A 14,565-nucleotide genomic window follows, 5' to 3' on the forward strand; every position below is an offset into this window, starting at 1 on the left:
ATAGTAATGGAATAACTTTGGAATAACATGTTGGCAGGCATAACATTCCTTAAGCACAGAGTTGGCACCATTCAAAATCACTACAGGACCAAAATGTGGCTGCAGGCAAGAGGTATCCCTCCTATGCAATACTTACCCAAATGGAAATACCATTAAGTTTCACCTTTACTATGTATGTGTGAATGCTTATACATGTGCATGTTGAGTCTTGTGACTTAGTAAAAAGGGGCTATTTTCTTCTTCCTCTATTCAGGGTTCAATCCTCCCAGGTCAAAATCTTTTACTTTCCAAAACAATAAGGAGTGGTGGTACCCCGGGGCTAGATGAGGATCCCAAACAATAGGTGGCTCAGAGTCTGGGTTTATTGAAATGGTCTTGTCTGTGTCCTGGGGGAGATTGTAAATGAGATGTCAATAGGCCTTCTTTTGTGCAGAAGGCATTCATCCAGAAGCCGGGGAATTTCCTTAGGTGCCAGTATTTAAAGCTGATTTGTCGCTGCTCTTAGCGAAAACTTTTTTTTTTTTATCAAACTCCCAGAATTAACTGCAGCGAATGAGTCATTTGGTGTGATTGTAACTTCCTCCCCTTCTAAGCAGTGACTCAGTAATTTACATTTAGAAAGGAAAGCTCCACAGAAGATTCCTCCTAGGATTTTCGGGAGGGTTGGATCCTCTTTTTCCAGACCATCACGTGGGCCTGAGCTGTCAGCAATCCGGTTAACCCTGGGGGAGACTAGTCAAGTTGTTTTTCTCGCTGCTAGGAACATTTCAGATGGTTTGTGTGGCTTGCTTGGTTTTTGAAATCCTAAGGAGAAAAGCAGATACAATTTCCTCCCTGAAGCCTTTTTCTTTTTCTCTAACCTCCACCCCGCAACGGTTGTTTTTTTTTTCTTTTTTCTTTTTTTTGTAAATGACCAGCAGTTTCAGTTTGTAATAATTATAGTGAGCTGAGGTTTGGCTAACTCCTTCCCTAGCAGATAAGGCAACAGTTTTATTACCTCTCAGCCAGGTGCCGGAGGGTAACAAGACTGGCCTTAAGATAAGGTTATCAGTAACTGCAAAAGGGTTGCACCTTTGAGCTGTAGCCATCAAAACTCTCCCAGTCAACCCCAACTCCAACACTTCTCAGGAAGTTTTTCAATCCAAATCGTAGCTCTCATTTTCCCTAGGGTTCCCTCCCCTCATTCCTGTGCCAAAGTTCTTAGAATACTACTGAAATTTCTTTTTCTTTTAGCCAATGGAAAGGAAAACAGTCAAATTCCCTAGGTGCTGTCTGGTATAAGGATTCCAATCCCTACCTTCTCAAACATCACCTTGTGTTTTACTCCAAAGCAGACCGAACCCTAGGTCATTGGGCTGGGGGAGATTAAAGTACAAATGGTTCTCCAGCAAAATGTTCAGTCATGTTATGAGGTTAGTTAAACACTATAATAGAGCATACAGTTTGCCAATGCCCTCTAGGGAATTAAAATTGTCATAAGCTTAATAAAAAATAAATATGGGTTTGTTGTAGATTTTTCTTTAAAGCATCACACAGTTTAACATACTGTGCATAAGACTGAAGTAGGTACTGAGGATCCAAGGACAAATAACTATAGACTCTTTCCACAAAAGTGGAGGTTATGAAGTTGTGTTGGTGCTTATGAAAATTCAGAAATTAGTTTCTTTACTATTACTTGCTATTTATAGTTTTTTAATAATTGTACTTACTATTCATAGTTTTTCCCCTATTTCCTGCTTACTATTTAGTTTTTCCTATTTATTACTTACTATTTATAGTTTTCTCTATTAGTTCCTATTTGTAATTTTTTTCTATTTATTACTTACTATTTACAGTTTTTCCTATTTATTACTTATTATTTATAGTATTTTTCCAACTTATTACTTACTATTTATAGTTTTCTCCTATTTACTACTTACTATTTATAGTTCCTTTTGAGAACTTAATAAAATAAGCAACAGCAGGCAACCACTGATAGGGCTCTTTTTGCTTCAGGGTATTTGTTTCATGATAAAAGGCACATGTATCTTCCTATGTCTGTCTCCTTTAATTTAAGATATGTGCACAGAAATGCCAATTTTCTCTTATGTCTCCATGCAACACTTCTTTTTTTTAAGGGGCATTTTCCAAGTCCATGTTCAAAATGAGTCTGATGGGTCTATAACTCTAATGAATGCAGAATGCTGTTTCCAGATAAACCTTTAGGAGCCCTCCTTAAGCTACATTAAATGAGTCTTGGCATTTAGCCTGAGCCTAGGGTAGAGCCAGCCTCTCAGAGGTCCAAACATGCACTAACAGTTTATGGTAGGCTAAGAGAAAGAAAGGAATGTTTGCATTATTTTGTTTGCTATCTGTGTAGGACAGGCTCTGTACCCAGGAGACAGCGGGCTGGGGATGAACAGGTAAAGAAAAAAAATGTCAACTAGTAAATTTAAGAGAATTTATCCATAAAGATGCAACAAACTACAATGTGACTTAAAGTAAATCAGGTGTGGACAATTGCCCATATAATAGAGTACCCAAAAGGACACACTATTACCACTAGATCTAAATGAATGGACGAACTAAATAATGGAGACTTCTGGGTCTGAGCAGAAAGACAAGTGCAAAGCATGCTGGGGGTTGAACTTTTCAGCACCTTTTTGTGTGTTGTCTTCCCGATTAGAAAGTAAACCCCCTGAAGGCAAAGGCTGTCTTTTTTTTTTTTTTTTTTGTATTTTTATCCCTAGCAAATAGCAGTGTCTTCTCTAACAAATAGTGATTAATAAATGCTCATGGCCTGGCCCAACTAGCCCTTTCTATGAGAACTGGGCAGTATCAAATTCAAATCTGATCTAGGGGCAGCTAGATGACTAAGTGAATAGAGCACCAGCCCAGGAGTCAGAAGCACCTGAGTTCAAATCTGCCTCAGGCACTTATCACTTACTTAGCTGTGTGACCTTGGGCAAGTCACTTAACCCCAGCTGCCTGCCCTTCTCTCCTTCCCTCCCCCTCCAAAACTATGATCCACAACTTTTTCTTTTTAACTTAAAAGACACAAAGAACTTACAGCCCACTTTAGGTAGGATGTTAGAAGAATGATAGATTATGGAAGTTGTAGGTGTGCCTTTGGTAGCCTAGAAAAGATTTTTTCCTGCTTTTTGGAGGGAGAAATGCAGGACAATTGGGGTTAAGTGACTTGCCCAAGGTCAAGGACTAGTAAGTGTTAAGTGTCTGAGGCCACATTTGAACTCAGGTCCTCCTGACTCCAGGGTAGGTGCTCTATTCACTTCGGTTGACCTAGCTGCCCCTAGAACAGAGATTCTTAACCTCTTTTGCCTCATGAACTCCTTTGACAATGAGATGAATGTTATAGATCAACTCCTTCTAAGAATAATATTTTTTCTTTTGTTTTATTTTAATTTCTTTTCATGTTCTAAAACTTAAAATTTTGAACTAAAATACAGACAAAAGGCAGTATTTCCATGTATAACATAAAAAGAGGATTCACTATAAAACTATGAATTTATTTTCATATTGTTTACTTTAAAAAAAACTATGTAAATACTATGCATCATTTTCAAAGTTACTTTCTGTGCTTCCTATATAAATAAAATAATTAAATCACTCTTACCATATGTACCATTCTGCACATTTCACTCTTTCCATGTTTTTCTAAAAACAATTAGCTTATCATTTCTTATAGTATAGCAGTATTCCATCACTTGTTTAGTCATTCCCCAACTGACAGGCATCCCCAAAATTTCCAGTTCAAAGAGAGCTGCTATAAATATTTCAGAACATACAGGTTTTTTTTCTTTATCCCTAATCATCTTGGGAAACAGATCTAGTAGTGGTATTGCTAGTTCAAAGGGTATAGAGAGTTTAGTAACTCTTTGGCCTAATTCCAGAGAATAATATTTTTAAATGCATGAAATACATAGGATTACAAGCAAAATTAATTATACCGAAATATCATTCTAAAACACTTTTTTAAAAGTTCACATACTTCAGATTGAGAACCCCTGGCCCAGATGATCACAAGTCTGGTTATTTACTATCATCTTCCCAGTAGAAGGGCTGAGCTGGCCCTCCTCCAAAATGTTCCAAAAGATTTCCATTGGAAGAAGGAATAGAGAGTAGAAAATAGGTCGTCAGTCGATCTCGGCTCTGTTTTTAACTACCATCAGTTAGCTAGTTTTCTGACCCTAAGCAACTGACTCACTTGGGTTCTTCCTTCACCTGTAAAATGAGATGGTTAGACCACTTCGATTCTAAAGTTCCTTTCAGCTCCAAAATGATATGGTTTTCAATTCTCTAGAAAAAATGGTAAAATCACAGGTTTAGTGTGCTTGCCTTTATTTTCTCAAGAAACCATGATTAAAATCAACACTAGCATGACATTGCAAACTGTTTAGCAGCCTATCATAATACTTTATATATTTTTTTATTCTGAGTCCCCGAGACAAGTATAATTTCCTGATATAGCATCAGACCTTTGCTGTACCAATAGTCTCTCATCTCTCACACTGAATTTAGCAGTTATCAAGTGTCAAAGAACAGCAGCTCCAAGGTAGCAGAAATACCATGGGGCTTAGAAGTAAGGAGATAGGGGCATAGTCACAGTTTTGCCACTGACAGATTATATGGGAAGGGGCAGCTAGGTGGTACAGCTGTGGAGTCAGGAGGATTTGAGTTCAAATCCAGCTTCAGACACTATCTGTGTGAGGTTGGGCAAGTCATTTAACACCACTGCCTCTGTTCCCCCCACAACCCGCCAAAAATTATGCATTATTAGGCAGCAAATAGGTATTACAATATGTAGAATCAGGAACACCCAAGTCCAAATCTGGCCTGAAATACTCACTAGCTGTGTGAACCTGGACAAGTCATTTAGCCTCTGTATGCCTCAGTTTCCTCATCTGTAAAATCAGGAAAATAATATAGCATCTACCAGGGAGGCTAGGTGGTGCAATGAATAGAGCCCTAGCCCTAGAGTCAGGAGGACCTGAGTTCAAACTCAGCCTCAGACACTTAACACAAAAACTAGCCATGTGACCTTGGGCAAATCACTTAACCCCAATTGCCCTCCAAAAAGCTGTGTGTGTGTGTGTGTGTGTGTGTGTGTGTGTGTGTATATGTATATATATATATATGTATATATGTATATAGCACCTACCTATATTGTTATTATTGTTGTGAGATTAAAGTTAGATAGCACTTTGTAATGCCTGGCACATAGTAAGCATTTAATAAGTGCTTGTTTACTTCCTTCACCTTTCTTGAAAATAAAGGAGTTGGACTGATTTCTGAGGTCCCTTTCAGTTATACAGAAAGGCAGTTGGGTGTGAGAAATAAAGCTGGCACTGGAGTCTAGAAGACCTCAGTTCAAGTCCTTACTATGACCCATACAGGATATGGGACACTTGGCAAGTCAGAGCTCTAGTTAAGACAGCTAAGTCTATGGAATGGTATAGAGAAGGTATAAACTTAGACCAGAAGAAAGAGTTTCCTTACCAAGAGTTTCCTATTCTAATGAAATTCCAGGTCCAGACCCTATCCTTCCAGCTATAAAATTCTATGATTCTGTTTTTGGGGACCAGAAAATGTCTGGAATTTTAATAGACTAAATCATAGATGTCACTAATATTCCATTTGTTGTGCCAGATTTAAATGTGTGTGTATATGTGTGTAATACATATATATGGATTATATATAAGGAATCCTAATAAAGGCAACAGTAGGGTAAATAATTAACAGGGTAATTGAATACAACAGTATTCCCATATAGCCCTGCATCCCAAGTTCAAATAATTAAATTCAATAAACATTTATTAAGGGCATACTATGTCCATGACACCATGCTTGGTGCTGAATAATTATTTATTTCACTTGGCCTTAAATGACAGGAAGGATGAATATTCAATGCATTCATTTTCTTTTTTTCTTTACTTACATGGACATCCTGTTTTCCCAAGCTTATGGGTTTGGCTTTGTATTGTGTAAAAGCCTTCCTGTCTGATCTCTCCTGCTTTCCCCCATCTGCCTGATGTAACATCATACTGCTGCTTTTACAAGAGTGATGCCCTCTTCCCAAAAGCCCATTAATTTACAGGCAGTTTGTCAGTGAGCAAAGGTTACTAAGAAGTCTAAAATAAAGTTTCAGTTCAGACTTCAGGCTGACTGGATTCCCTTTAGATATTATATAATGCTTTCTACAGAGGTCATTCTAAGACACTACAATCACTTTCCTGATGCAAGGAAAGCACTTCAATATGTATGTTATAACATGCTATCATCCTGAAACAATTCATTATAACATCCTGGCCGAGATAGATGCATTGTTTTTTCTACTTTGTTTTCAGTCACATGGTGTGACATTACTGGGCAAGCATTACCACCTCTCTCCCTTCTCAGTTAGTCACCAGCTGTCAGGCTGGGTGGGAAGATTTCATTCTTAATTGTTTCATTTACTCCAGACTTTGAGATCACTTCTTTCAGGTGATAACCAATTCTCTTAAAATAATGAAGTCATAAAGTGGACAGAGTTCTTAACCCTCAGACATCTTATGCCTTGCTCAGGCAGAAAGGGAAAAAAGGGAGAGGCAGGTGTGCCAAAAGCTAAGGAGAGAGAAAAAAGATTGAATGGCAATTACCTCAAGAAAGAGACAGTCAGAGCCACCTGCACATGCAGGTATATCTCTAGGTAAAGTAAAATAGAAAGAATTGAGGGGAATCGAAAGAAGTAAGGGTAAAAATCACACAAACCAACAGTGTAAGGGAAGCTGAGGCAGATGGATTGCTTTAGTTCGGAGCTGCAGTATGGCTAAAACCAGCTGGGTATCTTTCCTAAGTTTAGCAACATTATGTTGAGCTGCCAGGCAAACCAGCCCAGTTTGAAGAGAAAATAGGTCAGCTTCAGTACAAAATGAAGGAGGGAAGGAAGGAAGGATGAGAGGGAAAGAAGGAGGGAGGGAGAGAAGGAGGAAGAGTAGGAACAAAGGAGGGAAGGAAGGAAGGAAGGAGGGACTCAGGGACAGAGTATAGGGTTAGTTACACCAAATGTCTTCATTTTCCCTGGCAAATGGGAGGGACAGGCTGACCTGGGTTTGGGGCAGGGCCCAGTAGGAAGCACTTAGGGATAGGGGTAAAATGTAAAGTCAGTTCTTTATCGGGCAGTTGTCCAGAGAATACAAAAGTATTTCCACCTACATCCTGTCTAAGGCAATCTCCTTCCACTTCTTACCTCTGGTTTCCTTCATTTTGAGTTCCTGATTCTTTCCTTCCAGGACAGATCTTCTCATTCCTGTTCCTGAACACCTACCCCATGCACAGATATAAGCAGCCCTGGTGTACAAAGATTGTAATCAGTTAACTGGGAACAGCAGCATCTTATAAATGGTGAAATAGCCCAATAGGCAATCTCTTTTCTATTCCATTAGAGTGAACCCTCCTCTCAGTTGAACTTATTAATAGAAATAAAGGTCTACCTAAATTTTCAGTAAAAGCATTGGCCTGTCTCAGTATCCTTGATCTATCCCTCCTTCAGCATTTATTAAGAACTGTTCGACAAGATACCATGCCAGACAGAGGACAGAAAGACAAAAAAGGTCTTGGTTCTCAGGGAACTTACATTCTACTAGGAGGGCTACAGTCCCACACACAAGTAAATCTGATACAAGATAAGGATGTAATGGAGTCAAAGGAGAGGGGCAGATATGAAACTTTCCTGGAAGATGTGGTACCTAAGCTGAGCCTTGAAAGAAAATTATTTTAACAGGTATAAATATAGATCGGTTCAATACTAATATTTTACTGGTGGTACTGTATGTCAGCAAAATGGAAATATCACTGCGTCTGAAATATTAAAGATGACTGTCATACATAGAGGGGAGTAGAGAGATGAAGGACGGGCACAGCCAGACATATATAACCGACAAGGAACTCTGAAGATGAACAGGAGTAAAGGATGTCATCAAGGAATTTATGACAGGATTAGTGATGTTACAAGAGAGCGATGACAGGTGGGGAGCCTGAGTGCTCTACTGTATCCTTGTAACGTCGGAAGAAAATTGGGGAAGGCTTCTAAATATTTAGGAATATTCTGAGTATTTAGGAAATATTTAGGAAAAAACAGATAAAGAACAGGATGGGCAGGACTAGATGGGTTACAATTGGCATTGCTAGAGGGAACTCTCAGACTGATGAGATCACAGATTCATTTCAGTATTTGAGATGGGGAGGGAGTACATTCTAGGATAGGGAAACAGCCTGAGAGAATCCCAAGAGGCAGCAGATGGCCGTCAAAGTTCCAAACTAGAACAGTCTGGTTAGAATATAGGATAAAGTTGAAAGGAGAGTAACTATGAAATAAGGTTGGAAAGGTAGGCTGGAGCCAGATTGTCAAAGGTTTCAAATGAAGGACTAAAGAGCTTCTATTTTATCCAACTGGGAATTACTGAAGATTTTTGAATGAGGGAATAACAATGTCCAACCCATGCATTAGTAAGTTATAGAAGGATAAATTCCGTTTTAGGCATGTTCGATGCTAAAAAGACATTCATGTGGAAATGTCCAGCAGGGAGCTGGCCAGGTGGATTCTGAAATTCAGGAAGATTGGAAACTGATGAATTTAGGTATCATCTGCATAAAGGTGATCATGAAATGCATGGGATATCAGTAGGGGGAAAGAATGTGAAGAGGGCCAAGGGCAGAACTTTGCAGAACCTCTATTTAGGGTACTACAGATGAAGTTAAGAAGGTAGGGTTTGACTGAGGAACTAGGAAAACACAGTATTAAGAAATGCAGAAAGGTCAAAAAAGACTGAGAAAGATCCTTGTATTTAGCAATTAAAGAATTATTGATCTCTTTGAGAAAGAGCGTTTTCTGGGCAATGAGTGGATGAAGTACAAACAGGTATGAATGCAGGAAGACTGGAAGAGACAAAAAAAAGAGAAAGTAAATGGAAAAGATGTCAGACAATAGCTTGAGAGGACAGGAGGGTGAAGAAATATGTAGATTTGTGTTTTGGTTTTTAAGATAGGCAAGATTCACAGTGTTTGTGGGCAACAGGCAGGGAGAGCTAGGAGAGCCTGAAAAAGAGAGGAGATTCTCCCCTGGGGAAGGCTTCCAAAGCAGACAGGAAACGCAATCAAGGGCACCAATGGCCTTGGCAAGAAGTGCCACTTCATCTTTTGAGGATGAAACAAAAGAGAGGGATGGGTGAAGTTTAAAGGGAGGAAAACTGTCATCCACTGGGGGAAGGGGGAGTTATGGGCTGAAAAAGATTTGTAATAGCCTTTTTGAGGAGCTCTCCAATAAGGGGGAAAAATTTTTAATTGCAGCTCAGTGGTGAGAGCCTACATAGGTTGAGGTTAAGAGAACAGGATTTCTAATAGACTTAATCCATAAAGTTTCCTGACTTCCTCTAACAACATTTATCAAATGGGGAGTAGGCACAGAAAAGATGAATGGTGGGGATGCACTGGGGTAAAGGGTATATAAAGAGTGATAAGACAAAGGGGTAAGAGAATCGAGGGAAAAAGGTTATCTAAAGAAGCAATATGATAAAGGGAAGAAAGCAAAGCCAGAATAGGAATTAAGGAATAAGATAGTACTTGTAGTAAGGACAAAAAAAATCAGGTTTTGGAGTAGTAAGTGAGGCAATGAGAAAGGTAGAATAAGGGACTGTGATCAATGAGGGGAAAGCGAAATTTCAGTTTCAGATCTTACAGTTGGAATAGTTTCAGGTGATGGTGGGAGTCTAAGATATGACCATCTCCTATGAGTATGTCAGTCAGAATAGAGATGGGAATCATGGGAATTGAGGAAGTTGATGAACTGGAAGAAAGTTGTGTTAGAAGCATCATAAATGTGAATATTAAAGTCACCAAGTTTTGAGGACTTCCAACTCATTAAGTATGGAAGACTTGAAGACTATCCAGACCTCATTTGGGGAAATACAATGCCAAAAAAACACCTTGATACACCAAGTGGTATAACTGATTCAATAGACAGAACTTTTCTGTCACAAAGATTATAGAATTTTTAAAGCTAGAAAGGGATTCCCCATAAAGTGATGGATAGGGATAGGGGCTAGACCTGAGATTTTATTGGCAGAGGAAATATACAGTTGAGGAAACTTCCTCTACCTTTTTCTTTCTTTCTCTTACTTCCTTTTTTTGGGGGGGGTAAATGTTTGTTCATTTTAAACTTAAATACAAAATAAGAAAAAAAAACTGCCATGTATAAGGCAGATCATAAGAAAGGATTCAGTATAAAACAATACATTTCCATATCAAGAAAACCTTTGCTTCCTTATTGGTTTTCTTTTGTTCTCTGTTGTGCACTTTTTACATTATTCCTCCCACACACACCCTAAAAAAGGCTACAATTAAACATGGACACACACATATACATAGGTATCTATAAAAATACACATATATACACAAAGACACTCATACACCTATCATGGAAGACCATACTATGCTTATTTCCTCCCCTCTGTTTCTCTGAACGTTGATAACATCTTTCTTCTTAAGTCCAAATCCTTCCATGTTTTTCTAAATCAACCAGCTCATCATTTCCTACACAACAGCAATATTCCAACCCAATCACATCCTAAAAGATTGTCTACAAAAGTTTTTTCCCCCAATTTTCTGCATTTCTTCTGTTCTTGGATACATGGGTTTTACTTATATAACAATAATTTTGATTTAAAATAATCAAACTTATCCTTTTTATATTTCAACAATGCTCTAATCTTATAATATAGCTTAAAGTCTGATATTGCTGAATCTACTTCTGTTATATCCTTTTTCCCCTGATTTCTTTGATGTTCCTGACCTTTTGTTCTAACAAATTATTTTTTCTAACTCAATAAAATTGGAATGACATTGAATACATAGATCACTTAGGTAAAATTGCCATTTAAAAAATTATATTGGCTTTTTCTACCCATGAACAATAAATGTTACTTTATTTAGATCTGAGTTTATTTGTATAAAAGTGTTTTATGTTTACGTTCACATAGTTCTGGTGTCTGTTTTTTCAAAAATGAGTGGTGTCAAACTCAAATATAAATAGGACCACTAAACTGTACATAAGGATCCCTGTAGGTCACAAACTGACTCAGGAAAACACAAATAAAACATTGTTTTGTTGTAATTTTATTTGTTAATTATTTTTCCCAATTATATTTTAATTTGGTTCAGCTGGTCTCCATAGTGTGGCAGGTCAAACGGGCTTAGTGTTGGATTCCTCTGGTCTGTTGGACTAAGAGGTTAGACGACTTGCCCATCACACAACTAGTACCTGTCAGGGGCAGGACTATAAAACCAGGCCTTCCTAGCTCTGAGGATAGTGTATCCTCTCTTCACGGCTGCTTCTCTAAAGGGAAAGAGAACAAATCTTAAATGCCTCCTATGTGCCAGGCACTGTGTTGGGTGATTTACAAATATTATCTCTTTTGATGAAGTGATGGAAAGATGGAAATATAATCTTTATAGAGGAAACTAGTATACCTTCATGATTCAATAACACTAATTGGAAAGGTAAGGAAGTAAGCATTTCAGTGTCCTGACCACAGCTCCTATTAGAAACTGCCCTATAGTCCCTATTGGACAAAGTATTATTTTTAGATTCTTGTCCTATACTAATTTATTTATACTAATGTTAGTTATCAAGCTACTCATATTCTAAGCTGTAAACATTTTTGTCTTTAATGTAAGTTCTTTCTAAATGCAAGATACAATCCAATCTACCTTCTCTAAAAATGAGAGTTTACATTCAACTCAATAAAACGCCTATTAGGTACTCATATTGTGCTAACAATGCATTAACACAAAGATGAAGAAAAAAGTTTGTAAAGCACTTTACATACTTTAAGAACAATTCTTCGTGGTAGGTACAATAGGGATTTGGTCCCCCATTTTACAAGTGAGGAAACAGACTGGCCCATAGCCTACGTCGGAAGGAGTCTGAAACCACTGTATCCATTACAGCACCTCTTTTCACTTTTGCCTTTTGAAAACATTTTAGAAAGCAGTTAGCTTTAAATACAAGTGTCTCTAACACTGTTTGACCTGTTGCTAAACCCTATGCCTTTAAAAATACTCCAACTCAACATTAAACAAGCCTAGATTTTATCCCAGGACCTGGGCCATCTAAAGTGACCTGCCCACAAACAGCATTTTATCTTCTTCAAATAAAGAGGAAAAAAAAGTGTGAATAAGATGTATATTGCATAGGAAGTCTGTTCTGAACTGTTCCAAGACCTCTCTGCTGAAACCCCTTCCCTGGATTTGCAGATGGAGTGAAAGCAGCACCACGTCCAACCTTTGGGAGAAAAGGGTTAACTTGGGAAGGATTAACGATCCAGCGCATCTATTAGCATCTGAATTGTGTTTACCCCTACCAGCCCAAGAGGCCGGTAAAAGCGAGGGAGGGCAAGGTTTCACTGCTTTCCAATTCCACCTAAGCATTCCATAGGTCAGACCAGCTGGAAGGCAAATATGCAAATTAGCCAGGGCCCCCATGAAACGGAGCTGCAAATTCTGGACCGGAGACAGAAATGGAAAATGCCAGGTCCGGCCCTAGCAGGGCTTCCGTCCTTCTGGAGGCACCAGGTAGAATCACTGCTCCTGCACTGGCATGCGCAGGTGAAGATAGTTCTCTTGTTGTCTGGGAAAAACTGTTAAGTTTTTTTTAAAAAATAGCAGCCCTGGTCCAAGCTTCCCAAACTTCTTCCTGGGTTTGGAACATCCTTCCTTCCAAATCTCCACTTCCCCTCCCCGCCCCCCATTCCCCACCCCCATCCAAATAGATTTACTTACCTTCCTTCCTGCAGCTGTGAAAGGTGGAAACATTGAATCGAGTGCTTTGAAGAACATCAGTAATACTCCCGTGGCGGCCACTAGGGGGCTCCAGAGAGCAGGGTTGCAGGGAGCTGTCATCTATTTCATTGTGTTGCAAAAACCCTCTTTTCAAAACACACACATTGGTTATAGCTACGAGTTGCCTTGCTGCTTGTTGCCAGGCTCCTGGCTGGGGTAGGGAGGAGGGGAAAGGTAAGATGCTGAGTCCTTTGGCTTGGTAGGTTTCAGACTCTGTAATAGGGGCTGTGGCTGTTTGGAGAGTAGCAGCTGCTATGCACCCGTCCCAGATTTGTTTGGTTTTACGTTCTCAGAGAAGTGGGAGCATCTTGCATCATTTCCAGTAATGAAGTGCCTGGGGCTTTTATTTATTTATTTAAATGACTGGTTCTCTGATCCTCCCCTCCCTGTATTTGCATAATAGCCTTACCTCAGGAAGCCAGGGTTTTGTAGCAACTTGGGTGTCTCTTTAAAAAGAGTTAAAGCAAGCAACTCTCCAGTTGTAGCATGTGAAACAAACTTTTAGATCTTCCTGAGAACAATGTTATGTTTGATTAGCAAGGGGAGGGTTCTCCCTGCAGTTCTCTCCTTGCCTTGTATCAGCTGAATAGATCTCCAAGTCAGACATGCCCAGGCACGGGGGCATTTGTCTGGCTTTAGGAAGCGTCTAGAATACTGGTTGCTAGCAGCAGGCGACTGTTAAGAACACAGAATTTGCTTCATTCTCCTCCATTTCCCTGGTCTCCCCCTTTCCTTTTCCCCTCTCTAAGTGTCCTCTCCTCCCCCCATGGTGGAACATTAAGAATTTAAAATACCTTTGCTGGGAGCTCCTGGACTCAGCAGGAGAGAGGGTCCTGGAATTCGGAAAGGCCATAGCCCCCTCCCTTCAACTAAGCCCAAAGAGAAGATCTTAGAAAATACTCTATTACCGTTTACAGCTAGTCCAGAGGTGGAGGAAGCAAGCTTTTCTGAACTGCTTTTTTTTTTCATCCACATTCCGGGTTCCCCTGCTTTGTAAACCCCACCTGAGGCCCTTCCAATTTATTCTATATATCTTGTATATATGTTATTTGCATATTATCTCTCACGTTACAATGTGATCCCCTGAAGGACCAGGTCTCTGGTTTTGTTTTTCTTTTCTCTATGCTTAGCCCAAACTGGCCCTAAACTACAGTGGCCTAAAATGTATGGGGAGAGTACTGTGTAAGACCAGCAAGAAAGAAAAGGGTCAGGTTTTAAAGAGCTTTAAATGGCCAACAGAAGAGATTCTGTTGGTGCCTAAAGGCAATAGGTAGCCACTGGAGCTTAAATGAGTAGGGGGATCACGTGGGCAGATCTTCCTCTAAAAATCTCTTTGGCAGCTGAATGGAAGATGGAATACATACCATAGGAAAAGACTTAAGTCTAAGAGATCTCTGAGGCCAGTAGTCCAAGTGAAAGGAGATGAGGGCCTCTACTAGCCTGATGGTTGTGTGAGTAGAGAGATGAGGGTGTAGATAAGCAATATTATGGAGGTAGAAACAACAAGACTTAGCAAAAAATTAGATATGTAAGTGAGAGTAAAGGATGATCCCAGGATTGGGAACCTGGGCGATTGGAAGGATGGATGGTGGTGCCTTCAATAGTAACAGTGAACTTCACCAGAGGAATGGATATGAGGGGAAAGACAATGAGTTGTGTTTTGGACATGTTGAATTTTAAATATGGTACCTC

At 39.4% G+C, this 14,565-nt stretch overlaps 1 protein-coding gene and 1 long non-coding RNA gene across 9 annotated transcripts in view; one reads left to right on the forward strand and one right to left on the reverse strand.

Annotated features, from left to right (window-relative positions):
* Positions 1–14,565, forward strand: part of DLGAP1 (DLG associated protein 1) — a 1,177,715-nt gene that overhangs the window by 1,045,278 nt on the left and 117,872 nt on the right. The window lies entirely within an intron of this gene.
* Positions 827–13,436, reverse strand: LOC138170403 (uncharacterized). The gene is made up of 3 exons (XR_011170603.1): positions 12,814–13,436; positions 7,226–7,326; positions 827–4,296 (listed from the first exon to the last, which is right to left on the reverse strand). It is a non-coding gene; the product is annotated as an uncharacterized lncRNA (long non-coding RNA).

Source organism: Petaurus breviceps, unplaced genomic scaffold (genome assembly GCF_028583685.1).
Source record: "Petaurus breviceps papuanus isolate PSGF00001 unplaced genomic scaffold, PetGlider_PUasm1.0 38, whole genome shotgun sequence".
In the NCBI taxonomy this organism is placed as follows: Eukaryota; Metazoa; Chordata; class Mammalia; order Diprotodontia; family Petauridae; genus Petaurus; species Petaurus breviceps.